The sequence below is a fragment of the Columba livia genome, chromosome Z (assembly GCF_036013475.1).
Source record: "Columba livia isolate bColLiv1 breed racing homer chromosome Z, bColLiv1.pat.W.v2, whole genome shotgun sequence".
NCBI lineage: Eukaryota > Metazoa > Chordata > Aves > Columbiformes > Columbidae > Columba > Columba livia.
This window is the reverse complement of record NC_088642.1, coordinates 651,015-678,771: the sequence shown is the minus strand read 5'-3', so window position 1 is coordinate 678,771 and position 27,757 is coordinate 651,015. Positions and strand designations below refer to the sequence as shown.

General features: G+C 55.4%; 1 long non-coding RNA gene across 1 annotated transcript; it reads left to right on the top strand.

Annotated features, from left to right (window-relative positions):
- Window positions 1-937: 937 nt before the first annotated feature.
- Window positions 938-26,166, top strand: LOC110359203 (uncharacterized). The gene is made up of 4 exons (XR_010468905.1): window positions 938-1,401; window positions 8,235-8,361; window positions 10,033-10,505; window positions 23,959-26,166. It is a non-coding gene; the product is annotated as an uncharacterized LOC110359203 (long non-coding RNA).
- The last annotated feature ends 1,591 nt before the right edge of the window (window positions 26,167-27,757 follow it).

Below are 27,757 nucleotides of genomic sequence, written 5' to 3'. Positions count from 1 at the left end.
TGGGTTTGTTTTAAAGCAAACGCAATGAATGCGTCCACGTCCTCCACAAGAGCGAGGGTGACGCTGAACAGCATTGATCGCACGGGTCGGCTGCTGAGAGCTGCCGCGGCCACGGTAGCTGTCCCGCCCCGTGGTTCCGGGAGCACGTCGTGCCATCCCAGTGGGAGTTAAATGAGAGCGGCGCTCGGTGTTCCCTTTTCCTCGCCTGTATCCCCGTGTCGTGTTTCCTGCAGAAGATGCTTTGGCTGCGTACAGCGATTCACGTTCACGTGTCAGCCCGCAGGTAAGGCCGGTGTCAGCACAGGTTGTGCCGCCTGTTAAAAGAGATGAGCCTAAAATCTGAGTGTGTTTTTCTAGATTCTTGTCTACAAACCAGCCGTCCTTCCTTCGGTCTGTCCCGGGGGAGGCAGCGCGGGATGCCCAAGGCCACCGTTTTCAGGTCAGAGGTCCGAGCCACGGGGGATTAAAAGAGATTAAATATCTTCTTCTCCAAAACTGGGAGTTTCGATAATTAATTGCTCCCTAAACATGAAAGCTTTAAATGATTGCCCTCCATATAGGCTAGATTTATTCTCCTGCTCTCATTTTTTTCTCTGCAGGGGAAAATACGTGGAGATGTGCAGGGCAATGGAGCAGGCAGGATGGGGAGCGAGCAGGATGATGGTGATGGAGGGGGCAGGATGTGATGGTGATGGAGCGGGCAGGATGTGATGGTGATGGAGCGGGCAGGATGTGATGGTGATGGAGCAGGCAGGATGTGATGGTGATGGGGAGCGGGCAGGATGTGATGGTGATGGGGAGCGGGCAGGATGTGATGGTGATGGGGAGCGGGCAGGATGTGATGGTGATGGGGAGCGGGCAGGATGGTGGTGATGGGGAGCGGGCAGGATGGTGGTGATGGGGAGCGGGCAGGATGGTGGTGATGGGGAGCGGGCAGGATGGTGGTGATGGAGCGGGCAGGATGTGAAGCGGACAGGACATCTGCCTGTTCGGCCCCTGGGAGCCCCTGTGGCTTCACCTCTGAGCATCTTCTCCAACTCCGTGAAGGATTTAAACACACACAGAAATTAATCTGCTGGATAAAACCTTTTCTTCATGGTCTCCCATTAATCACCTGCCCTTCCTATGTTTCCTTGTAGGAAAATAGATTTTTAAACTTGTCAGATGTGGTTTTGTGGGATTCATTTTGTGCCTTTTCTGGCTGTTCTTCTGAGGGAGACAATTAACTGGTGTTTTAAAGATGTAGAGTGCTCATTACTGTACTTAGCTAATAGATGTGAGTTATGTAACTATTGGATGTGCTTAGGGTATTAAATATAGATTTTTATTTTGGGATATTAGGTTTCCCAGCAAGGCAGAGGATTGACACAGCTGAAAATTTGGTTCCCGGTCATATGTCAAGTAGGTAGCTGCGAAATCTGGGCCCAAATTTGGTGTGGGGGGGTGGAATGACACCGTGCAGTAAAGCCGGGGTCAGCAAGCTGCTCTGCTTGTTTCTGGCTGTGTGTGTGCTGGGTGGGGGGGGACGGCTCAGGGACACCCGCCTGGGACAGGCGCCTTCGCCGGGCCCTTTGTCGCCTGAAGTTTGTCATTCGGAGCTTAACGCCCACTTGAGGGCTCTCGATTCTCCTCTTTCTGGGTTAATCTAAATCCTCGTGGGTTTAAACCCCCGGACCAAATGCCGTCTGCTCCGGCAGGGCTGGTGGCACCGTGCCCTGGGGTCCTGGCCCACGGCCGCTTCCGAGGGGACCGTGGGGGCGATGCAGCCATGTGTCCCAGTGCCCGTCAGGGGACAAGGATGAGCAAGGGGGCTCATGGATGGGTGGGTGGGTGGATGGATGGATTGGGCAAACACGGGCTCAGGGGAGGGGAAACTTCCAGGAACGGCAGCGCTGGAGCCCGGCACTCCGTAACGAACCGGGAGCAATTAGCAGCTGTCGCTGACGGGAAGGGCGGCTGCTCTGCCAAGCTGGCACGGCACCAAGCGACTTTGATTTGTCGGGTTCTGCTAGTTAATGGTTTCCAACCAGCCCATGGAAAATCTGTGATTTGCGGTGGGGCAGCCTGTTCAGAGCTGACCTCGTCTAACCAAGGAACGTTCACAAGTTTCTAACGCACCTGGGATCTAAAAACAAAGTGAATTTTAATGTGGATCTTGAACGGTAAATTAGCAGAACAGAGCGTGCAGGGACGTGGATGCAGCTGCGGGGCGCGGCGGGGGCGGCAGCGGCGCGGTGTGGTGTCGGCGCTGGGGACAGCAAAGGCCGCGGAAGAATCCGCTGCCGTTGGGGGGCTGAGGATGAACCGCTCTGCGGTGACACCTGCTCGCAGGTCGATGGGCAGAGGGATGTGGCGGCGGATTGTGAGATGAGGGAAGCGCCGCGACTCAAAGCTGTCACCGGGAGGAACCTCTGCTCGCCGCGAGCAGCGCACAAGTCATCCGCTTTAATGGGATGCAAACAGTGTTGTCACGTACCAGATGGGCCAGGTCACGAGTCAACCTGTCATATTCTAGGATGATTTAGTTGATTTGTGTTTGCTCTCTTGTTTTGCTTCGAAGCGGTTTGCATGGAGAAGCACGAGGCCGCTCGAGGTCCCGCTGGCAGCGCCGTGGGGCTTGGAGCCTGCGCCTCGTGCTCGCCGTTGGGTCTAGCGTTCGGCCAGGGCTAAAACGTGATGGGCGGGAGGTGGAGATGATGCACAAAACAGATCCAGAGAAACCTGCGTTGCCGTTCGTTCCCGGGTGGATAACCGTGCCTCCCGGCGCGGTTTCACGGACCGTGGCAGCAGAGCAGCCGTGCTGCAGGGCAGGCGGGAATGGGGGAGCAGGCTGGGTCCTGGGGACGCATCACAGGCACCTTGTGTTTCCCACCCTTCGGAGACAAAGCCCTGAAGTGCTCAGCCTGGACCCGAGTGGGACAACCCGCAGCGACAGGCTGCGTCGGGGGAGCGGCTTTGGGCGCCTGGCTGAGCTGAGCCCAGCTGAGCTGGGCTGTGTCATGGGGCTGGGATCCCCGTGTCCCTCCGCAGGGCCCCCTGGCGCTGGAGGACGAGCCTGGGGGCTCCAGGGAGGGGGCGCCGGTCGCTGCGCTCGTTTCCAATCCAGAGCCATCTGTATGGGCGCGGTGACGTTTTTAGGGCACGCTATTTTTGCCTTATGAGTGGGCTGGAAAAATCAGAGTGGCTTTCAAGAAATGAAAGCACCTTGTTTATTCTGAGAAAATAGCTCTTAGTGATTAACCTCGGGCTTTTCCACAGGGTCTGTCATGACATAAGACTTAATCCCAGGAGAGCTGAGGTTAAAAGGACAGGTTCCGGGGAAAAGACAGTGTGGCAGAGGCCAACGTGGGTTTTACAGCTGAAAACCTCTTGCAGCTGCTCAGTGCGGAGATGCGCTGCAATGCTCTGAGATGGTTCCCCCAACGAATAACCCCCAAAGCCGGAGCCCAGGCGCTGTTCATCAGCAGGGAGCGACATGGCGCGATAGCACGAGACGTGACGAAAACGTATTCTCCCATGGGAGCTAGCCGGAGATTTGGATGGACAAATGGCCAAAGACAGAAAATGAATTACCCCCATCTTCTCCCCCTTATATTTCATTTGCTCTGGACTTTGCAAAATTTCTCACGTGCATTGATTTTTCTTTTTTTTTAATGCATGAAATTCCATGAAATTTATGACAATTCGGGGAAGTGAAGAATGGCAGAGATTGCCCGTCTCTGGGGCTGATGTTCGGCGAGCGGAGCTGGGCTCTTGCAGCGTCTCGCCGTGCAGCCCGCGAGTGGAGGGGCTCACGGACTGGCTTTTCCTTTTCTATTCTCTTTTTTTCAGTGGGGATAATAATAACAGTGTCAAGGACACCATTCAACTTGATGCCTGGAGAGCTATTCAGTATAGGCCTATTTACGGCCATTATAAAATGCCTGTGGATAGTTCAACGACCGATTTTCAAGAGTCTTTTTCTACCTTTTGAAGGATCAGGAAAATCTATCAAACTGGAGAAATTAAGCTATTTTTCTTCAGGGGAAGAGAAACAGAGCAGGGAGCTTCTCGCATTAAAATTCTGCCGTGGATTCCCGATGAATGAAATATTGGTCTGCATAATAATGAGCGGGGAGATGGAGTTTTTAAATGGCTTAAACCCGCTCGTCACGGCGGCGGTGGCGGGATTTGGGGCGACCTGCCTGGGGTTCGCTTTCGGAAGGTGAATGATTGCCCTTCTCTGGGCAGGAGGAGGCAGGGGTGCAGGCAGGAGCAGGCAGGAGCAGGCAGGAGCAGGGGGTGCAGGCAGGAGCAGGGGGTGCAGGCAGGGTGCAGGCAGGAGCAGGCAGGAGCAGGGGGTGCAGGCAGGGTGCAGGCAGGGGCAGGGGTGCAGGCAGGGTGCAGGCAGGAGCAGGCAGGAGCAGGGGGTGCAAGCAGGGGCAGGGGTGCAGGCAGGGGCAGGGGTGCGGGCAGGAGCAGGGGTGCAGGCAGGGTGCAGGGGGTGCAGGCAGGAGCAGGGATGCAGGCAGGGTGCAGGCAGGAGCAGGGGGTGCAGGCAGGGGCAGGGGTGCGGGCAGGAGCAGGGGTGCAGGCAGGGTGCAGGGGGTGCAGGCAGGAGCAGGGATGCAGGCAGGGTGCAGGCAGGAGCAGGGGGTGCAAGCAGGGGCAGGGGTGCAGACAGGAGCAGGGGGTGCAGGCAGGAGCAGGGGGTGCAGGCAGGAGCAGGGGGTGCAGGCAGGAGTAGGGGTGCAGGCAGGAGCAGGGGGTGCAAGCAGGGGCAGGGGTGCAGACAGGAGCAGGGGGTGCAAGCAGGGGCAGGGGTGCAGGCAGGAGCAGGGGGTGCAGCCAGCCGTGCGCTGGGCTCTTCTCACCACTGCTATTTCCCTCCGGCTCTTGGCTTGTGCTGCCAGCCGCTAACATGCATCGCTCGAAAATATCATATGAAGCAGCCCGCTGTAGAAAAATGTGGAGTTTGAGTAATGCGTGTTAATTACTTGCACGATAAAAGCCGATCGATGCACTAAACAAACAACTCGCTGCTCAAATGGGCTCCCGTCACGATTTTGTTACCAAACGCTTGCCCTCCTGCCATCCCAAAGCCATAAATGGAAGTCCATTTTCTTTTCCAATGCCCTGAGTTACATTTAATTGAGTGGGAAAGACATTCATTTGTTCCCCTTGGAAGACAGCAGCTCCTTCCTGCAGGTAACCACAGAGCCGCGTGGCCCGGCTCTCCGCGCAGGGCGGGAGCTGCGCCCGGCCCGGCCAGTGCCGCCGGGGACAGTGACACGGGGCACAAGGACACGGTGTCCTGGCCGCGTGTGCGGCTCGTGCTGCGGCACCCCGTGTGCTGCACGGGCTTCCAGCCACGGGGTGACAGTGGGCCCCTCAGTCATTCATTTCCTGCGCCTTCGTTAGATGCAGCTGCCTCATTCGTGCTCAGTGATTCTCCACCATTTGTATTGCTGCTCGTGCCCTCCTGAGCCCAGCGGGGCTGGGGGACACAGGGGCACCCCAGAGAGGTGACATGTTTCTGTCTGCGAGTGGTCCCAGGAGGCTGCGCAGGGGCTGCCATCAAACCGCTGCTGTGGCACGTACACCGCTGCGATGCCGGGGTACCCGAGTGCATGATGTGGTGGTACCCGGGTATGGTGGCATGGTGCAGAGTCTGGTGATACTGCAGTACCCAGGTATGGCAGTGCTGTGGTACCTGAGTCTGGTGATGCTGTGGTAACCGGGTATGGCAGTGCTGTGGTACCTGAGTCTGGTGATGCTGCAGTAACCGGGTATGGCACTGCTGTGGTACCTGAGTCTGGTGATGCTGTGGTACCCAAGTATGGCAGTGCTGTGGTACCTGATGCCTGTGATGCTGTGGCACCCTGGTGCAGCGTTCCTGCCTCTGTCTGTCTGTCCTGTGGCGCCATGTCTGGCTGTGTGGCGGCACAGGCTGCAGAGGAGCTGCCCCGCAGCCCTGGGCAGGATGTGGCCCCGGGAGCTGACTGTGCTGCGCTGAGGAGACGGGGACATCCCAGGGAGTGTTTGTGGGCTGGATTTGAGCACAGGCTTAGGGCAGCAAGGCCAGTTGTGTTGCTGGTTTTGGTGTGCTTTGTTGTGGGGTTTTCATTTGTTTAATGTTTACAAGCACCAGTCACTGTTGACATTTTGTCTTTTGCAGAAAATCTGCGTGTCACTTTCAGTTTTCGGTACTTGGGTTGCAAGCTCCCTTTGCCATTTCTCCTCCACTTTGCAGCCTAACCCTGCATAGCAGGTTTCCTTTTTTTGTGCTTTATGAGAGGGAGCAATCGATTGTGTCTCTCTTACAAATCACCAGTATGTACAATGTGAATATTAATAAATAATGACGTTTGGATGAAGGGGATTTGGATCTGCCACATGCTCTTCGGGTAAAGTTCTTTACTTTAAACATTAGCCTTTGCATGTGCCACTCTGCGTTTTATTTCTGCTGCGGAGGATATTGCTTCCCGTTAGGCTGCGTCTAGGAACCCTTTCCAAGGCGTTCCTGTGGGACGGCAGCTCCAGCCGTGGCTTCGCACGGCTGACATGATGCTGTGAGAGCTGCAGGACCCGCAGCCCGAGCTCCGTCTGCTCGCGGCGCTGCGGCCATGGCACCGGCACGGCACTTGGCTGCGGGCTGGGGAGGAGGACCTGAGCTGCACCTTACTGATGCTGATAAAGGTCTCCAGGGTGGGTGTCAGGATGGACCAGACCCTGTTCAGTGGTGCCCGACGCCAGGATGAGGGGCTGCGGGCACAGACTGACACACAGGGGGCTCCATGTGAACATGAGCAGAAACACCTTTGCCGGGAGGTGCCAGAGCCTGGCCCAGGCTGCCCAGAGCGGGTGTGCGGTCTGCTTCTCGGCAGGTTTTCACCCTCTCCCAGCCGGTGAGCAGCTCACCCAGGCTCTCCAGTGCTGACACAGACACTTCCAGCTCTCCTCGACCGGTAAAGAAAGGGAAAACCCTTTACCCTTGACTCCTTACAGTTAAGCTGTGAAATGTCACCATTCCCAGCTGTCTGCCGGGCGCGATGCGGCTGGGGACATCTCCCTCCTCCTTGACTGCAGTGACAGATGCACCTGGTGCCACCCAGCCCACCTCAGGAGCAGGTTTCCAGCCCATTCTGGAGCCACCTCTGCCCAGCAGCTGGAGAACCTGAGGCTGGCGCCGCTCTGGCTCTCCTGGAGCTGGTAAAGCCCGTGTGCCACGGCCGGCTGTCCCGGCGGGACGCTGGGCTGGCCCAGGGCTGGGGCGCTCAGGACCCCCGGGCAGCGCTGTCCCCCGCTCGTGTCCCCCGCGCGGTGACATCCCGCGGGCAGCAGCTGGCGGCTCCCGTGGGAAAGGCACACTGGCGTGCAGCCTCCTCGGCCGCCCTCCCTCCGCCGCCTGACTTTGTTCTTTGTTAAAAGACACACAGTTGAGGAGATGCAGCCGCTCTTTGTGCCAGCAATTTGAATTTGACCCTTTCCAACACCAAAAATCAATACTCCTGTGGAGAAGCAGTGGGTGCTATTTTTCTAAACCCTGTTTACAGCAGCACAGTCCTTTAAGGCAGATGTTATCTGCTCCAGAGCCCGCTGCATACTTTACCAAATTTTACAAAGCATTTTCTGAGCACATAATGACAGTATTATCTTTGTCCACCTGCTGAGAATAGCAGTGGGCTTACAATAAATATCTGCTTCCAAGACGTACAAGTAAGAGTCCATCTTATCTGCCCAGATGGGGAAAAAAAGCCCCTAATTTACATCCCAGAAAGCACTGGGGTGTGACAAAGGTCATCGGCTGACACTGTACCCTCAACTGGGATGAAAAATATATGAGCCAGGGCTGCATTGTTTGGAGGGGGGATAACCGCGGCCGGCTGCTCCTGCGCTCTGCTGTGTGCCGATGCCATCCCGGTGCCATGCCTGTGTGCCACCCACCCAGCTTCCCGCGGCATCCCCAGCTGGCCAGGGGTAGCGACCTGTCCCCAGGGGAGCATCGCCCGTCCTCTGGACGTGTCCCCAGAGCATCCTTCCCAAAGCCGCTTGGGCTTCGGCAGCGTCGCTTTGCTGCAGTCCCGGGATTGTGTCCGGGGTGATGCCGGAGGGAGGGAGTTCGGACCCTCAGAGGAGTTCAGCAGAAAACCGGGTGTGAAGGGCCTGCCCAAAGCGCGCTCCTTGGGCGCCCGGCTCACTGGAGCGCTCCCGCCTCTCCACGGCATTTCTTACCATGCTCCATGTTTGCACAGGTCCTTCCCGAGGCTGCCGGGACACCTGGACGTGCCGGCTGCAGGAAGCAGAGAGCAGCCCTGCGTTTGTGGGCTCCGAGGAGCTGGTGGCATCGGGGACCACCCGCGGACCCTTCCCTGCAACAAGGTGCGTTTGGGACGGGGCCTTTCCCTTTCCTGGGGGATACCGCCTCGTCAGATCTTCCCAGCTCAGGCGCCACCTCCCACGGGCACATGGGACCTTGCTCATCACAGCCGGGCTGCTCCCTCCACCTCCTCCATTGCCAGGAAATCTTCTGGGCTTTACCAAACACCCCACAATTAGCCAATTAATGAGCTAACGAGGCACCTCTGGCCGGTTTCCTCTCCATCTGATGCCCAGCAGCATCCTCCCTGCCCTGGAGCCAGCCCCGCTGCTCTGCCACAGCGCCAGAGCCGGCAGCACCGGCGGGTCCCCGGGGGCGGCGGCGCATTACGGCACCGCCAGCTTCCTGGAACCAGTCCTCGGATTAAGAAACGCGGGCCTGGCGCTAGCAAAGGCGCGTGTGGTGCTGGGACAGGGCAGCAGGGCATCCGGAGCAGAGCCGGGGCTGCCGTGGGAGCTCGGCCACGCGGGTGTTGCTGCGGGAACACGCTAAAAATGACAAAAGGACAAAGAAAAATGAGTGGAGAGCCAGGGGGAATATAAAATCGTTAACAAAGCCCCTAATACAGTGGGAGAAATGTCAATATGAACGCTGAACTAATAGGCCAGTCTCCTCAAAAATTTTATTATCTCTGAAGTTTTAAATAATGCATTGCATTCAGATCGCCGATGTCCCTCCTGGCATTAATCTTTGATCTTCCAATTCAACACGAGGGAAGTGGTAAATCAGAGATACTGACCCTTGTCTACACGTTTTGCAGGTAGCAATTGATCTAAGATTTATTTATTAGCTAAGCCATGATTGATTTATAGGAGTTTTGCTTGATCGAGTTAATTACAAACAATAACTTAGAGTCCTGGGAAGCCCAGCAGCCAGTCCTGCTGCCGCAGCCAGGGACGGCAACACCACCGAGGGGACAAGATGCTGGCTCGTGTCTGGTTCACCCCTGGTTTGGGATCAGTTCCCCGCGGCAGATAAACTACTTGTCACCATCAACAACCGACCTGATGTGGGGCCAGAGGATTTAGCAAAGTCCGAGTTAAAGCGCCTCTTCCTTGGGACAGGCGAGGTCAGGACTTGGTTTTCCAACAGCAGAAGGAGATGGTTAAACAGTGATCATTCCTGATGCTATGAAAGGGAAAAACACCTGGGTGAGGTTATTCTCTACAAGAAACATGAGTCCCCAGCTGCTGGGACCAGGACAGCGTGCCATCCCCAGCAGGATGCTGGGGGGCAGCTCCCTCCAGGAGGGGAGGCGGCGAGTGGGAGCGAAGGAACCACCTTGTTCCTGAGCCAACGCACATCTGAACGATTCATCCGGGGCCGTGATCTCCCTGCTCCTGCAGGAGCTAGGAACTTAACCCAAGCGAAACACTGGCAGCTTTGACAGCTAAAAGCTCTTTTAAAGATCCGACTCTCAATTGTTCGGATTTTTTTCCTACCTCCCAGCTGTAGTTCAGGCTTCCAGCCTTTTCCAAACAAGTTTATCCATCCTTAATTACCACTAAGAAAGCGACCCCGCGCCAGCCCCGCCACTGCTCTCCTCCTGGCTGACAGACAACTGCCAGCCGGGCAGGAGCTACTAATTAGTAACTGATAAATAAAAGTGTGCTGTCTTCCCCGAGCAGAGTCCTGCCTGATGACAGTAATTAATTGTTCATTGATCCCCCCAGGTTGATGCGAGGTCTGCCAAGGTGCTGCTCAGCCCCTGCCACTCGAGGTGAGGACCGGAGCAGGGACATTGGCAGGAGTGTCCCCTCCCAGGGACCGGCACCGCATCCCTGCAGAACAGGGACCGGCACCGCATCCCTGCAGACCAAGGACCAGCACTGCATCCCTATGGAACAGGGACCAGCACTGCATTCCTGCAGACCAAGGACTGGCACTGCATCCCTATGGAACAGGGACCGGCACTGCATCCCTGCAGACCAAGGACCGGCACTGCATCCCTGCAGACCAAGGACTGGCACTGCATCCCTATGGAACAGGGACCAGCACTGCATCCCTGCAGACCAAGGACCAGCACCGCATCCCTATGGAACAGGGACCGGCACCGCATCCCTATGGAACAGAGACCAGCACCGCATCCCCTGCCCAGGGACTCACAACTCGACCACACCATTCATCACACAGTCCTGGTATCACGGTAAAGCTTAAACCAAACATTTCTTTAATTCTTCACCTTTCTTCTAGTTCTGCGTTGCTGTGTGTATAAAACAAAGAAAACCTAAACCCAGGAAAACCGGGTACCAACTGAGCAGATACGTCAGGAAGGGTGAAACTGCGGAGGTTGGCGCCCAGGCTGTGGTGGGTGTGAGCAGACCCGTGTTCACACGCCGTTCGGGGAGCGGGAGGGGGATGCGCGAGTGTGAGCAGGAGCTGCCCTTGTGTGCAGTCAGGGAGCATCTGCCCTCGGCAAGAGCAAAAACAAGCCTAAAACGCTGACCCGCAAGTAGATTGGTGTTTTGGCGTGACCCAAACACAGGTTTTCCGAGAGGAGAAACAATCAAACCACTTCAGTAAAAAAAACCCTCCAGCCTCACTAGATCTTTACATTACATTTCCCAAAGCAAATACTTGCATGTCAGGTGTCAGTCCCAAGGGGTTTTTGATGCTCATTAGCACCCTATAAACCCCCAGGTTATTTCCTGCCGAGCAGAGCAGGACAGACCCTGTGACATGTGCTGGGGACATGGCCGTGCCGGGTGACAGCTCCGGTGGCACCCAAGGGTGCGCGGTCCTTCCCGGGACCGCCCCCATCCCCCACCCGGCACCGGCTGCCTCCTCTCGCTTGGGACACCCGAGTGGTGCCCGCCTGGCTCCGTGCCCCATGCGCCTCTCGGGCACGTCACTCTCGCAGGTTTTAATGAATCGCCTTTCTATTTTTCCCCTGTTTGGGTCGGGCTCCCAAGCGCCGATCTGTTTGATGGCACCCCAGGGAGCTTTTTGTTCTGAATAGGTGAAAAATTGTACCCACAAAAAGAGTTCCCCCTCCGATCAATTCCCTCTAACAACTTTATTGATTAGCTGCAGTAACATTTGTCATTTATTAATTATGAAGAAGATGTTCCAGTGATTCCTTAAAGTTGTGTTGTGCTTTTCCCGCTCCCAGCCCAGCTGGGGTGGCTGTGGAGGAAGGAATTGTTGCCCTGAGGGTGGTGAGAGCCTGGCCCAGGTTCCCGGAGAGGTGGTGGATGAACCATCCCTGAGACATCCCAGGCCAGGCTGGATGGGCTCTGAGCACCCTGAGCTGGTGACGATGTCCCTGCTCATGGCAGGGGGACCTGGGGGAGCTGTAAGGTCCCTCCAACCCAAACCATCTGTGATTCTAAATGCAGGGAAGGAGTCAAGGGAGGGCAAGGAAGGCCAAGAGCAAGCTGGAAGAAGAAGTAGGGAAGGCAAAGGAAGGTCAGAAAGAGGGTAATTAAGGAAATGCAGCAAAGAGAAATTGTAGAGGAGAGGATTAGAAATGTACAATTGGTGTCGGTACCAGGGAACATAAATCATGCAGAGCTGGAAGGAGATCGCACACTGCTAAAGGGAACCTAAGGGTGATAGCGGACTGATTATGAGTTTGAAATATGGCATGTTGGCAAAAACTGTGCGATGATTTATCTTCTGTCAGCGGCCATCCCGGGAAGGTGGCAGGCCTTCCCCATATAGCTCTTCCGAGACTGAAACTCCAGCGCTGAATTGATTTCTGAATCTACCAGTCTGTGCTCAGCCAAAGATGGAAACAAATAACACAGGGAAGAGAAGGAAAAATTAGGAGATCAAAAAGGAGATTACAGTCACAGGAAAACAAACGCATCAAGCACACTCGCAGCACAAGGGATGGAAGATGAGCAGAGGTTTGGTACCAGTTTGCCACTTACACCCCTACAGACAAACATAACCCAGGTGATTACCCGGAATTATCCTTGGACATGGCACCATGGGCACAGAAAGGTTTAATAACTCAGTTCTGCAGCCCTACCCACGCCCACCAGTGACTACCGGTCCACATGGAAGTCCGAGGTAAAATCTATGCTTTTTACAAATATCTGTGTCTGAAAATAAGAAGGAAATGCAGATCCAAGTAGCAGCAAGACAGAGGAGTTAGGGGATGAGTTAGCTACATGGATGGCAATACGAAAGGCTGTTTGCAGGTGTGCTCTGCTGCAGTGACAAACGCCAGGCAGCAGCACAACCCACCTGCCGCTCCCAGCACGGCCGGGGACAGACCCGAGGGACAGGGACAGACCTGAGGAAGGGGGACAGACCCGAAGGACAGGGACAGACCTGAGGGACAGAGACAGCCCCGAGGAAGGGGGACAGCCCCGAGGGACAGAGACAGACCTGAGGAAGGGGGACAGACCCAAGGGACAGAGACAGCCCCAAGGAAGGGGGACAGCCCGGAGGGACAGGGGCAGCCCCAGAGCTGGGGCTGCACAGGGACAGCGAGCCCCGGGAAGGGCTGTGCGGGGCTGCAGAGCTGTGGGAGGCAAAGCAGAGCCTGGGAAAAGCTTCAGAAGGAGCTGCTGGCAAGAAGCATCAACCAAAAATAGGCAGCGTCAGGAACAGAGCTGAGAGTGAGGAAAATGGAGAAGATGATCAATACCTGAAGACCAGCAAGAGAACTGCGAACAGTTTTCATTCCTGACTGATGCAACCAGGGGTCTGAACCGAAGAGCTGTTTTCTCGCAGAGAAAGCACAGGCACGGTCAGAAAACAGCCCAGATTTAAATGAGGGCACGAACCGCAATGTCTCCACAGTGCACCCAGCACCCCTGAGACCCGGCTGCTGGTCCCCTGGGCTCCTGACCCAAGGGGAGGTGGCCCTGGGACATCCGCAGGCTGGCCCAGCCGTGAGGACACAGACCCGCTCAGGGAACGCGTCTCTGTCCCAAACCAGTGACCGGCCCGTGCTGCTGCTGCCCTGGCGGTGAAGGTGACACAACCTCTGAGGTTTGGGGTCCCGCGGGCACCTGTGACCATCGTGTCCCCCAGCCCTGCACACGAGCTGTGCCCCCCACTGTGGCGTGTGGGGAAGCGCAGCGCTGAGCCCACCACATCGCATGGGTGCAAGTGTGACAACTTGTTTATTTTCATTACATGATACACACAGCTCGGGTTAAAGCAGCAGTGCCTAGAGATGGTGTTTCTGGCTTGCATGTCCCAGAAAATTAACCTAAATCTTCCCAGCAAGTCATCAGCAGCGATGCAGCACCTCGGCTTTCCTGCTGTCCTAGTTCCACGCCGCTCCATCTGGGTGACAAGGAGGTCAAGGGACCGGCTCGGGCAGCGTCACCGAGTGCCTCATTTTCACCATTGGGATTAGAGCGGGGAGTCCCGGGTTCACGGTCCTTCGCCGGAGCCAGGCTGAGCACGGGACTCCCGCTGTAAAACAGATGGTGAGGAAATGATTGGAGGAGATTAATAATAACACTGATAGAAAACCAGATCGAAGGGATCAGGACATAACAGAGGGGCTGAACAATAATTTGATGCTTCTGCGGTGAATGAAGAGGACAGATGCTTGCTTGAATTTGGGGATTAGATTTTGTAGACTAAAGACGATAATAAATGAAATGATTACGGTATTAAAATGTTAGTCCTCCAGTGGACGAGCAGTTTAGAAAGAGCCTTGTCACTAAGAGCCAGGAGTGAGGGGACAGGTCCTCGGGAAGGGCAGGGTTGAGTTTCAGGGCACTGCTGACCACCGTGCCCTCCATCCCGAACGCAGGAACAGGGCTGGAGATGCAGTGTCCCGGCAGGCGGTGACGCTGGCGCTGGGCTGCCAGCAGGGATGGCAAACAGTGCCAAACGCTGGCTTCATCGCGGCTTTGAACCGAGGTGGACCTTTGCCGCTCGTTTTTGGGGTGCTGGGCCGCAGCGGGGCTCTGGCGAGGCTCGGTGATGCCTGCGTGCCTAGGAAGATTGGCGCTGTCTGAAAGATCCAGAGGGACAACTGCTTAATCCCTCTCTTGTTCTCCTTTTGGGCTCTCTGCTCATTGTTAGTCTAATTGGTACATGGAGGTTTATGATAAAGATCAAGCCCACCGGGTAACGGCAAGTACTGGAGCTGCCTGGGGTTCATTTGCTGCAGTTCCTGTGTTTATTATTGCTCGAATTAAATAGTTTCCCACGGAGAAATGGCTAGTGATGTCACTAAAATATGAGGAGGGAGGAGGCAATTACAGCAGCTCCTGCCCAGCAAAACAGGAGCCTCCTGCGCTGCGTGCAATGGGGACGGCTGCGGGGGCACAGGGACGTGCTTTACAAGGGGAGAGTCTCCTCTTTGCACACAAATATCTAAAAACTATTAATTTCGGGCAGCAGCTAGGAAAGAAATACATGAAAGGGAAATTGATTTCTATTTAAATGGTATGTTTTCATCACCTTTTTTCAGAGCACGAACATTCATCTTTGAGTACCTGTGCTAATTGATTTCAAATGCAATTCAACACAATCGCTGCAAAATAATAAATCTAGGGGCGAGGAGGTGAAAGGAGGGATATCAGCGTGGGAGGGGCAGCCCAGGGTCCGCACGGCCTGGGCACAGCCAGGTCCCCGCGCTGACAGCCCGTGGGCGCAGGGATGTCAGCCTGAGACACAAAAGGTACACAGCCAGCTTGCAAAGGTGGGTTCGGTCCCATTAGTGGAGTCATTTGGGGGTCGAGGAGGTTTACAGCTAATACGAAGGGTCCTGCTAATCCATGCAAACCCTTAGAGAGAGAGGAGATTACGAGGGAGATGGGGAATAGGACTAAAACTGGGAAATGGAGCCTAATTGGGCCAGGCGATGCCTGAGATGCAGGATGGGAGAGCTGAGCATCCCTGGGTACCGCAGCTGCGGGGCTGGGTAGAGCCGAGCATCCCTGCCAAATGGAGAAGGTGAAAAGGAGCCCTTTGAACGCTCGCTGTGTGAGCCGCTCCTCTCCTGAGCACTGTTAGCTCTCGCAAGCACCTGAATTAAATTTATTGCCAGGGATATTGGCTACAGTGTCTCCCTGCGCAGGAGAAAAAGTAAATAAAATTTCCTTCAGGCACATTGATCTTCACCACCAGCCATCTGATGGTTAGAGAGAAGGGAAGAAATGAAGAGAGGTGACCAGCCCGCGGGGGGACAGTGACATTGGGGCAGCAACAACAGACTGCCCACCCGTGTGTGCCGTTAAACCTTTATGATGTGCCCCAGCAGCCACTGCCCTGTGTGTGGAACCACCACGGCAAGGTCGCTGGGACCAGCGCGCTTCAGCATCGTCTGGAGCAGAGGACCTGGAGGGGAGACGGCTCTGGGGAGCAACGGCTCTGAAAAACATCCAGCTTTTAGGTGTTTATCCTCAAATAAATAATGGCACATGATGCCCCAAAAGCTGCTGTGGGAAAATGGACTAATGGAAGCCCCAGGTAAATGCGAACACGGTGGGTGAGGAGGAGGCGAGCGGCTCTATCTCAGCATGGGGCACTTGTAGACAGATATTGCAGGGCTGCAGCCTGTTGCGGTACTCAGGGCTCCAAAGGATGTTGAGAAAGTGGGGACGGAATAGAAAATAGCCATAAAAATTACTTACAAGCCAAAAATACACTGCACAGAAGCCAACTAAAAGAGCCTGGTGTGTTGAGCTTGTCAAGGAGACCCTGAAAGATGCCCTGATTACAGAACATGGGAACTTCTGCTGGAAATAGCGACGGAATAACAGCACAGCTTCAGCCTGAGGTAAGCTGCTTGAAGCAAAAGGGCCCCAAATGCAGTAAAGGCATGGGGACAAGCCACCCGAGGGAGCAGGAGCTTGGGTACCTTCTGGCAGGCTGCGTGCCCTTCCCCACGGACCTTCCACGCAGGCACGAGCCTTTGGGCGTGACGTAGGATTAATGAATGAAATTCAAAGACCTTTCATAAACGAACAATCTATGAACTTCAATGCGGCATTGTAGGATAAAAGCTCAATAGCAACATTCATATTGAGTTATCTCCCGATATATGGTGCATAGCATTGACTGGTTTGACTTCCATTTAATCCGAATAGTTTCATGCATCCTTGGGAAGCAGACGTGTGTAGGAACTGCCCAAAACAGAGGTGATGCTGCCCGGGGAGCGCGTTTCCCCATCTGCCTCCTGCTGCTCCTGTCTCTACGTGGAGGGCCTGAAACCTTGCAGAGAAAGGGTTAGAGCTTAAAACAACAACCCACACCACCCTGCTCACTCCTACCACAATTAAACCCAGAAACAGTTGCAATGCTTATATTGATGCAGCTGGGACTGTAAGCAAAATAAACCCGGTAAACTAATGGGCAGCGGACAGTCAGCGAGCATGGAAAGCCTATTGATTGCAGCAGGGTCTATTTTCTGTACAGCAGAGCGATCTCAGAAGGGCTGAGCTTCAGGTAATTTCTAGCCAACAATATATTGTACACCATTATTTGTCAATCCTAGAAATCAAACTGCAGCGTCTGGGTCTCACTAGTACAGATTTATTTAAGAGCAGACTCTGGTAAGAGGAGCTGGTCACTGCCCAGCACGTCAGCTTGATGCACAAACGCTTTTGGCGTCTTTGCCGTAAGAGGCAGACGGGGCAGGGGGTGCGCAGGAGCAGCCCCAGAGCTTGCCTGGGCCTGAAAATAAACCCCTGTTCTCATTTCACATGAGAACTGGGAACAGCAAGGACTGATGCTGCCAAGCGCCGGCTCCAGCGGGCACCGCGTCCCGCTTCTGAGCGGTTCCCCGGGCTCGGGGGCTTTGCAGGGGCTGCACAGCCCAACAGGCAGCGGTGGGAGCCGGGACTGAACCGGCACGTTCGATGGCGGGTGCCACAGCATCCGCAGCGCGGTCAGACCCGTCGTCCTGGTGTTTCTGTTCCCGGGCAGAACCTGACCCATCATCCTGGTGTTGGTGTTCCAGGGCAGAGCCTGACCACCATCCCGGCGTCCCCGGGAGGGACACACGTGCGCCAGCACCGTGCCTGCGTGTTTGCCGTGACCCAGTGTATTAGCTCATGAGGGCTTCATTGATTATCGTGAGATAAACCACATCCTTTCTCTGCTGTCCCTGGCTCCACGCTTTGTCCCTGGGAACACAAGAGGGGAAAGCGTGGCTGGGCCACCTAAAGCTCTTGTGGTCCATTCAGTTGAAACTGGGACTTGCCATGTTGTTTCTGCCCAAAAGCCGAACCATTGCCACCGCCGCAGTGTGCATCGCTCACCCATCACCAGCACCGGCCCAGCGGCAAGGGGAGCCCTGAGAGAGGACTTGAGAGAATGGGGCAGCAAGAGGTCACTTCATCTCAAATGCTGGACTAAAGAGGGTCCTGGCTGTGGGTCGGTGCATGGAACAAACCTGGGAATTTCCTGGGAAATGGGGTTTGCTCCTGGCAAACCGCAGCCCCGTGGCAGGGCAGGGGCACAGCCCCGTGCCCGTCAGCACAGCCCCACGCCAGCCAAATGACACTGTTTGAAATGTGTTTATGGCTTCACACCACAAGTCAGCATGGAGGAGGCCAGCACAGATTTATGGCAACAAAGAGGAAAGGCCCTAAAACACAGGGTGGAAAGGCAGATGTAGCAGTGTCAGCAAAAAGAAAAAGCCCAGATCAGGAATTCGCACTCTTACACATTCCCCATGTCAACAGCGGGAAGGGTCTTCAAAGTTTCACAGGTAATTTTTGTATTTTACTGTAGATGCCATGAAAAGTATAAAACAACCAAAGACAACCTTGGGATGAGTGGGACAGGCAGCGTGTCCCCAAGCCAGGATGTCCCGGGGCACAGCGAGCGGGGCCAGGGCAGTGAGAACCATTGTGTATGGTGCGGCCAGTCTCCTACGCATGCTACGTATGTGCGTTGTATGTCTGTACGTGTGCCCTTCCCCTGCGTGCACTATGCCGGGAGATCGCCCTGCGGCTGCACCCGCTGCTGCCCAGGGGTGATATATCAGCCAGGCTGTGTTTGGGATGCTTATATACGAGCAGTTGTCTAACGGGTGTCTGTAGTCACAGCTGGTAGCTGGTGCCTTGAGAGAAGGAATAAAAGCAACAAATCAACCTAGAACCAAAATTCAGAGCAGTGCTTGGCAGCCCGGCCAGGCTGGGTGCTCGGCAGCGCTGGCCATGGCGGTGGGGACATCGGGTCCCGCGGCCGTGGGGACAGCAGCGCCATCCCCCAGGGCTGTGTGCCAGACTCTGCCTCCTAAACCCCTCGTGAAATCCCGAGTGAAACGAGGTTGTGCAGCCTTGGCGGTGCGAGGAAGGGCTGTGGGGAAGGGGCGGGCTGGGATGCCGGGCGGGATGGGACGCCGGGCACGCTGCCATGGGACAGCCAGGAACCGCAGGTCCTAGCAGCCAGCCTTCCTGGGACCCGCACACCAGCGTGATGGACAGAGGTACATTTATTTATAGCGTTTGCTAAAGCTGCTGACATCTCCTGCCAAAGGACTGTGCAGGCAGACTCTGTCTATGGCAGCAGAAGGGCTGTCAGCAGCGGGGCTGAGCGTCCCGAGCCCCGGGGTGCAAGGCGCTGCACACCCGCTAACAAAGAGATTTCCCTGCCAGTTCAGAGGTTGTGAATTTGATAAACTGTCTCGTATTTTTAAATGAAAATATGATACTTCATCTTTCTAACGACAGAAAACTTGGAGATGGTTTACAGTAATATATGCCTTTTTTAATACATGGCTCGCAATCTTGGGCCAGCGGCTGTATGAAGAATGGAGTAGCAGGCAAAAGGTTAATAGAGCATTGGTCCTTTTTTAATTGAAAAAATGACTGAGGGACCATGTAGCAGACCGAGCAGTAATATTATTACAGGCTGTAAGTACTGTTCCAGAGACTTACTGTTCATCTGGGAGCAGAGTAATGAGCGCTGGGCTGTGTCTCTGGCCTCGGCAGGAATGCGGCTCGCTCGCAAACAGGTTCCTAACCCGCTCCCCTTGGAACATGGGGGTGATTTCGTGAATGTTTGGCTCCCTTTGCAAACTTTACATGTGGCACAGTCCTGCAGAAGACCGATTTTTCCAAACCACGCCTCGGTAGCATCAGCCCCAATCCATGTGGGCGTGAGCAGAGGCTTGGGGCTGGGCTTTGCGTTGCGGGGTACAGGGGTGTAACGGGTGCCTTCTGATCTGCCACGTGGCAGCTCTCTGCTGGGTGCACATCAGCGCTGCTGGATCAGTCCCGGGCAAACGGCAGCAATGCACGTCGCGGTGGGTGCCGCCCTGCACCCCACGGGTTTGGCTCGGCGCTGCCGCCCCCAGGGATCTGCGCCCGCAAAGGGGAATCGCTTTGCTTTTCTGCTATAGAACAGTTACAGAGCCTTCATACACAGGTCTTATCAGGCTTGATGTGTCTCATAGAGCAGGAAAAACATCACAGGGATTTGGGGGTAAAGGAGGCAGTGTGCTTCAGCCTCCCCCGAGCACGGTCCCACACACAGGGCTGCCTATAGACCTATAGGTGATGGCTGCATATGGGCCACCCTGTCCAGGCTGTATCTGCGCTGAACGAGGTGACCTTGGTACTTACACTGGAGGTTCCTCCTCCAGCAGTTGGGTTTGAAATCCTGGGGAAAATCTGTGTGCGTCAATAGAAGAACCAAAGATAATAAATAAAGCCAATAATGTGGAGAAAGCTCCCCAAAAGCCTGCAAAATGGGCCATGAGACTTAAACTACCCTGAGATCCTCTGGGTGAAAGATGCTTAAACAATAAATAGAAGATGAAACTTGTATAAATTATAGTAGTAAATTATAATGCGAAGAAATACTGAGCTTAATGTCCTGCTCAGGTGATGAAGGGGAGGAGCAGGGCTGATGGTCATTAGTCACCAGGTCCCCTGAAGCCAGGGTAGTTGCTGAAGGCATTAAAAATAGAGGAGCCGGGAAGGACAGAGGAGGCCATAGGGGACAGGGATTAGGTTTAACATGCGGGCTGTGTCAGGAAGGCAGCGGGTCGGGGTCTGCGGGTGCAGCTGCCTGGTGTCCCCGTCCCCACAGCCCAGCGGCGAGGGAGCACCGTGGAGACAAGCTGGAGAACCTAGACAGCGATGGAGGGTTTGGTGCTGCGCAGGAGGTCACTAATGGGGGTAGATGGCCCTCAGCACTAATTACTGCAAAACCTAACAGACAAGGGAAACCCCTGTTTCAGGCTGCGGGTGGAAGGGACCCCGTCCCTTGTCCGTCAGTGGTGGTTGGCACCGGGCTGGCCGGAGCAGAGAGGGACAGACCCTGGCACGGGTTTGCTGGGGATGTGGGGCTGGTACCCGGCTCAGCGCGGAGCAGAGGCTGCGGGGGCGGCCCGGTGGTGCAGGCAGCACTAACTGATGAGGAGCTGCCATCGGAGAGCTGTGTCATCGTGAGGAGCGGGACTCGGGCTGCCTGGGGAGCCGGGCTGTTAAACGCGCTGCGGCGGCTCTCGGGGCTGGGGAGGATTTATGCTCTGGAGGAGCAGCTCTATCTGTCATCTGTGAAAAGCCTCATTTACAGAGAGACACTGTGAGGAAAGGCAATCAGCTTGAAACCTGCTAAGCTGGGAATTTATAACTGCTTGGCAAGGGAGAGCTCATCCCTCCCCTCAGCAGCAGCCGCAGCAGTGGCGCTGGGCAGCAGCCTGGGGACACCCCGGGGACACGCTCCACACGGGGCTCCCCTGGCCCCAGCAGCCTCCCTCGAAGCTCTAAGTCCAGCGAGTAAATCCAGCTATAACTCCAGGGAGAGCTCGTCCCTCCATCAGGAGCCGCAGGGGCTGTCATTGCCCTGCCAGCCCGGGGCGGGACGGGACAGGACAGGACAGAGAGCCTTCCTGGCACAGCCCGCGTGTTAAACCTAATCCCTGTCCCCTATGGCCTCCTCCGTCCTCCCCGGCTCCTCTATTTTTAATGCCTTCAGCAACTACCCTGGCTTCAGGGGACTTGGTGACTAATGACCATCAGCCCTGCTCCTCCTCTTCGTCACCTGAGCAGGACATTAAGCTCAGTATTTCTTCACATTATAATTTACCACTAAGTCCTGTCCAGCAGGACAGGACAGAGGGAGCTGGCACAGGGTCACAATGGCCCCAGTCTGCTCGGTGGGGGTAGCGCTGCCCCCCACAACAAGTCCTTACCAAACCCTGGCGCTGTCCCCTCGCTGCTGGGGTCACAGCCTGGTCACAGAACCTGCCACTTTGGGGGACAGCCAGGGGACCGGGCACAGTCACCCCCTTCCCCAGACAGCCCCACGGGCACTTTAAATCGGTTACCATTCGTGACTCTTTGCTGGCCCAGGGTTGTGACCTGCGCAGCTCCCGCGGGAGCGGAGCCCCCAGCGCCCCCCGAGCCGGAGCCGCACAGCCTGCTGCAGGACGCAGAGCTCGCTCCAGCGCCGCTGCCGTCTCCCCCGCGGAGGACGAGCTCCGGCTGCTCTCATCCATCTCAGCCTTTCAAGTCATCTTCCTCCTGCAATTTCCCCTCACCCCGAAAAGAGTGAAAAATCGATCGGTTTCTGTCCAATTTCAGAGCGGGAGAGGGAAGGAGCCGGCGAGAGGCAGACGATGCCTTTGCCGCTCTCAGTACGCGCCTCCCCGTGTGCCCCGCCAGAGCAGGAGCATCGATCCCCGGCCTCCAGCTCCCGCCAGAGCCACAGCACACAGCTCCAGCCCTTCCGGACCGAAACCTGCCCGTCCTGCGCTGGGGACAGGACAGGGCTCGCTGTCCCCAGGGCCACGCAGCCTCACGTCCCAGAGGCAAACATCTGCGCCGCAGCGTGGCTGCTCTTATGCTGAATTTATGCTGTAACATATCACTATTGTACCCTGTGCCAGATCTGACAACAAGTATGATTTTACGTGTCATGCAGCAGGCATTTAATTATTGGAGACATGGGCTTAATGGTGTTTGAGTCACAGGAGCGAATGGTACAGACATATTCTGACTCCAGGAGACTGAAATTTTTGCTCCAAAAGTAACTCTCCTGATAACAGGTAGTTTTGCAAACATGGTTGAATGAATCAGATTCAAACAAGGTCTGTTTTTTCCACCTGGTCAATAGATCCGAAAGAAACAATGCCAAACATCATGAGTTATTGTGCAGCACTGATGACTGTCAGGACAATGGGAATAGCAAAGACAAATACACACCTTTTCCTTGGTTATTACTTTAAGCCTTTTATTATCATTATTATGGGTGATTAAAAATCCCATTAATCAGATGCTAAACAGATTAAACTCTATGAATTAATTTTCTGGAAATAACTAAGACAAACATTCTGTGCAGAGCTCATTTAATGAAATAGAAGCTGTTTATCTGCAAAATTAGGGCTTGCGCATATCTGAGCTTCAGCTGGAAAAATCCGCTGCCGTGTGGGCACGGCGGGCGCAGGCTGGAGACGCCACCGATTTTTTACCCATTCTAAGTAAAAGAAAGATCTTGCTCTAAGTAATTTATGATTCATTACACAAAGAGCTCATTAGCCAGGACTAGAAAATAAAATTACAGTCATTTAAGAAATAATTCCTTGATGTAGTGTTTAAGAAGGGAGGCTGCAGGATGGAGGCAGCATCCCGGGGAGCAGTGGCTGTGCTGGCAGCGGCTGCACCGGGAGAGGGACGGCACCCCCTGTGCACACAGAACCTGCCGTGGTTTGGGCACCCCCTGTGCACACAGAACCTGCCGTGGTTTGGGCACCCTCTGTGCACACAGAACCTGCCATGGTTTGGGCACCCTCTGTGCACACAGAACCTGCCGTGGTTTGGGCACCCTCTGTGCACACAGAACCTGCCGTGGTTTGGGCACCCTCTGTGCACACAGAACCTGCCGTGGTTTGGGCACCCTCTGGGCACACAGAACCTGCCGTGGTTTGGGCACCCCCTGTGCACACAGAACCTGCCGTGGTTTGGGCACCCTCTGTGCACACAGAACCTGCCGTGGTTTGGGCACCCTCTGTGCACACAGAACCTGCCGTGGTTTGGGCACCCCCTGTGCACACAGAACCTGCCGTGGTTTGGGCACCCCCTGTGCACACAGAACCTGCCGTGGTTTGGGCACCCTCTGTGCACACAGAACCTGCCGTGGTTTGGGCACCCTCTGTGCACACAGAACCTGCCGTGGTTTGGGCACCCTCTGGGCACACAGAACCTGCCGTGGTTTGGGCACCCTCTGGGCACACAGAACCTGCCGTGGTTTGGGCACCCTCTGGGCACACAGAACCTGCCGTGGTTTGGGCACCCTCTGTGCACACAGAACCTGCCGTGGTTTGGGCACCCTCTGGGCACACAGAACCTGCCGTGGTTTGGGCACCCTCTGTGCACACAGAACCTGCCGTGGTTTGGGCACCCTCTGGGCACACAGAACCTGCCGTGGTTTGGGCACCCTCTGGGCACACAGAACCTGCCGTGGTTTGGGCACCCTCTGGGCACACAGAACCTGCCGTGGTTTGTACATGACAGTTCACATATAAAACCCACACCAGGCACAGCGCAGCTCCAAAGTCCTCCGGTCTGTGCGCCCTGCAGGGACCGCCAGTGCTAAACCCCTCAGCATGTGCTTCATTCCCCCTTTGCACTTACCCACGCTATACAGAATTTGTTGGAAGTGGTGCCTAACCAAAGCTAAGATTTTTCTCACAGTGGTGCCTCTCCATCTGGTCGCAGGCTGGCCTGTTACCCGTGAACGGCCACACGAAGTGGGGATCGATGGAGCAGCTGCCCGGAACCCACGGAATCACCTGTTGCCCCATTGGAGACCAGGACAGCGCCCACGATGCCACCGACCCCAAATCCCCAGCCTGACACCCACCCTGCGGACACCCTGATGTCCCCAGCACCCACAGCAGCAGCTCTGCGCAGAGGAACCCCCCCAGGCAAGTCGTGCTTGCCTTCAAATAGTTCCATAATCACAGTATTTCATTCTCATGAGTGACGGCTGGCGTGTTTTTATCACGGCTATGGGTCCTGCCCACAGACCTGCTGCCGGGTCCAAGCACCCGTGTGCCGGCACTGCCCTGGGGACAAAGAATGATGGCCTTGGAGGGGTACCCTAAAATGAGATGCCTTCTTCTGGTACACCAGCAAACACATCTGGGGAGCTCCAGGTTGGGGTCAGCCTCAGAGGTTGAGATTTCCTAGCAGGCAACACGTTTTTCCCCAGGCTGAAGTGCGTATGGCAGCGGAGGAGCACAGAGTTTCACCGCAGCAAATTGCTCCGCAGTCCAGACTCGGGCCCTGAAGCGGCCGGCTCGTCAGCAGTGAGATTTGCACTCAGCCTGAGGATTTCCGTGTTGGTTTATCCACATCTGCACCCTGTGCCAGTCACACCCTCAACCTTTCCTCCCTGAGCAAGAGACAAGCGGGAGACAAGATTCCTGTGTAACCATTCTACCTACTGCAAATTAAACACGAAGGTGGTTCTTATCAGTTTTGCCATTAATGACAGTGATACCAGAAATGAGCATTAATTGATTTTTCACTGATATCTTTCCCTCCCACAATTACGGAGCTGCCTTCGAGTGTAAAATACTGGAGCCAACGTGCTAAAAAGTTCCTCCTCCTGAAATCGCTGGTCTGCTCACTGCTGTTATCCCCATCCCTGGCGCGAGCAACAATCCCAGCCACTAAGGCACTTCTCTGGCTCCTAAGTAATGCTTTTGTGCTAAAAAGAAAGCACCGAAGGAGCTTTTAAATCCAGTATCCAACCCTTAAAGCATCATCTGAGACAAGCGGACTTTCTGTTTGCATTCATTTGTAGCCTGCTCTAGAAATTGCCTATTGAATTACTATTTCTTATGCCTGCTTAAATAAATAGGCATATTTGTTATTGCTGTTGAAAGTTCCATGTTTGGCCTTTTTAAGTCATTTGATTAGGAAGTCGAGAGAATATTTTAGCAGCAAAGAAGGCACTGACAATCAGCACGAGTAGGAATAATCCAATTTTCTTTGCAAAGAAGGGCAAGGGTCCTCCTAGGAGGTCAAAGCTCCCCTAGCACAATTAGAACTTTAATTAATGAAATTGGCTGAGCTTATTTGTCCGTGCCCGGCAGAGACGGGGGCGGGGGGCTGTCCGGCCGTGCAGGGCGTGCGGAGCCCCGGCCCGCCGCAGCCCCTCGCTCTGGAGATGCAGCTTCGCGGCTCTTTGTTCAAGGCCGGGAGCAAAGCTGGCCCTCCGCAGCGGCGCTGTGACGAGCGCCACGACCCGCGCTGTGTCGTGCTGTTCAGACACGCTGTCTGCAATTAATATTGCATAGTGGCCTCCTGATTCCTAAATTATGTATTTCTCCTTCTCAGCATCATGTGTTTTTTACAGGGTTAATTATTTTCCATCATTCTGCCTTTAGCAACAGTCGACTTAATTAAGGGGGCCAAGTTCCGCTCTCATTTCTGCCTGGCGGATCCTAATGAAATCAATGGAGCCGCACGGTGTAAAGGGGAGAGGGACGGTGGCCATCTACGTACAAATAAAACGTTCCCTCTCTTGGTGATTAATGCATAAAATTAAACCAAGGCCTAATCTCCATCTTTAGACCATCACGGAGTAAATTAGTGCAAACCCCGCCTTGGAGCGGCTTTTCCATGTGCGGTTCCACTCCTGCGCGTTCCCCTCCAGCGCTGGGACCGCCGAGGGGGAAGGACCAGGAGAGGGATGCTCCGGTGGCCCCAGCCCTGTGACACCGCTGCTGAGGCCACCAGATAAACCGAGGGACCCCCCAGAGCCGACCCCCCTCGTGCCGCGAGGGGTTGTTTAGGGGCTGCTGCTGTGCCTGGCCAGCGCCACGCTGCAGCTCCCAACCCACCTCATCCCCCGGGATTAATTTTTACACAATCATTCCGGAGTCTGTGATAATCACTCCATAAAAAAATGAAGAGATTGGGGATTTTTTTCAATGCAGAGGATTAGGTGTAAAGACAAGTAATCTGCAGGAAGCTCAGCTGTGTGCGCACCACTAATCGCTCCTGTATTCCGCCTGCTTTAGCTCATCCATCGGGATTTTCCACAGCGGGGCTGTTTGTCCTTGGGGAGCTCAGGACACGCAGACAGTCAGACACGTCCCGAGGGCCACGGCCGTGTGCCAGCCCACGGGGGCTTGCACAGGGACAGAGGACAACAGCCACGGCAGCAGCTGGGGAGAGCGGCAGCCCTGTGCATCCCCACAGTGCATCCCCGCAGTGCTGTGCATCCCTGCAGTGCACCCCTGCAGTGCATCCCTGCAATGCATCCCTGCAGTGCATCGCTGCAGTGCACCCCTGCAGTGCATCCCTGCAATGCATCCCTGCAGTGCATCGCTGCAGTGCACCCCTGCAGTGCATCCCTGCAGTGCTGTCCATTGCTGCAGTGCATCCCTGCAATGCATCCCTGCAGTGCATCGCTGCAGTGCCGTGCATCCCTGCAGTGCATCCCTGCAGTGCATCCCTGCAATGCCATGCATCCCTGCAGTGCATCCCTGCAGTGCATCCCTGCAGTGCATCCCTGCAGTGCATCCCTGCAGTGCTGTGCATCCCTGCTCCCAGGGGGAGATGTAGTAATTAGCATGGGAAACTTCCAACGCAGCACCACAAACCAGCTGGTGGGATCTTGTGAAAACAGTGCAATATGAAAAGAGATGGCCAGCTTAAATCCTGAGGCCTTTAGCAAATTCCTGGTGGTTTGACTAGGCCAAGTGCAATTCATCGTCTGGGAACTGAGGTTTTCCCCAGAGCCTGGGCAGTTGTCCCCGGGTTTCCCTGGGTCCCCAGGAACCTCCTTGCGCTGAAGGGATGGGCACTGGGCTCTGAGGCTGCCAGGAAAGCGAGGGCTCTGAGCCTGGGAGAAACACTGTCCGTAGTGAAGGCAGAAAGGGACACGTGCCCTTTATGTTTAGCAAGCATCTTTGCAAATATAATTAAAACAAATACATATCTCAGGCTGCTCTGACCGCAGGTATAAGGATGCAGTGCCAGATTTTTAAAAGAAAATAACTAAAGCACTTAGAAAGGGACTCAAGCAGACTTTGTGTACTCATGTTCAAAATAATTGTCCCAGGAAACCCAGCTCAGCAGCCACCGGGGCTGAAAGCACTTAGGCACACTCGGGCAGGCATTCAACAAAGCATTTAGCTGCCCCAGCGCTGCATCAGCAGAAACCCCGGGGCCTTGGTGCGGGGGAGTGACTCAGGGAAACGGGGGGCTTGGTGCTGCGGTGGCCGGGTTCGCGCCGGGGACCCCGTGTCCCCAGCCCCGCCGCGGTGCCGTCGCTGTGCCTGGTGCCGGCGGCTCTGCCGCACGGCTGTGCCCTGCGCAGGGCGGCGGGACGGGGAGCAGCTCCTGCTCACCCCCTCCAGGGATCGCGGCTGCAGTGTGAGCCGGGACACTGCAAAGCAGCAGCCGTGGCTCCTAAACGCGGCTGAGGAGGGGAGAGCTTCTGCTAATACATTCACAGGTCTTCACACACCAGCAGGCTGCCACGCACCTGGCTTTAAGG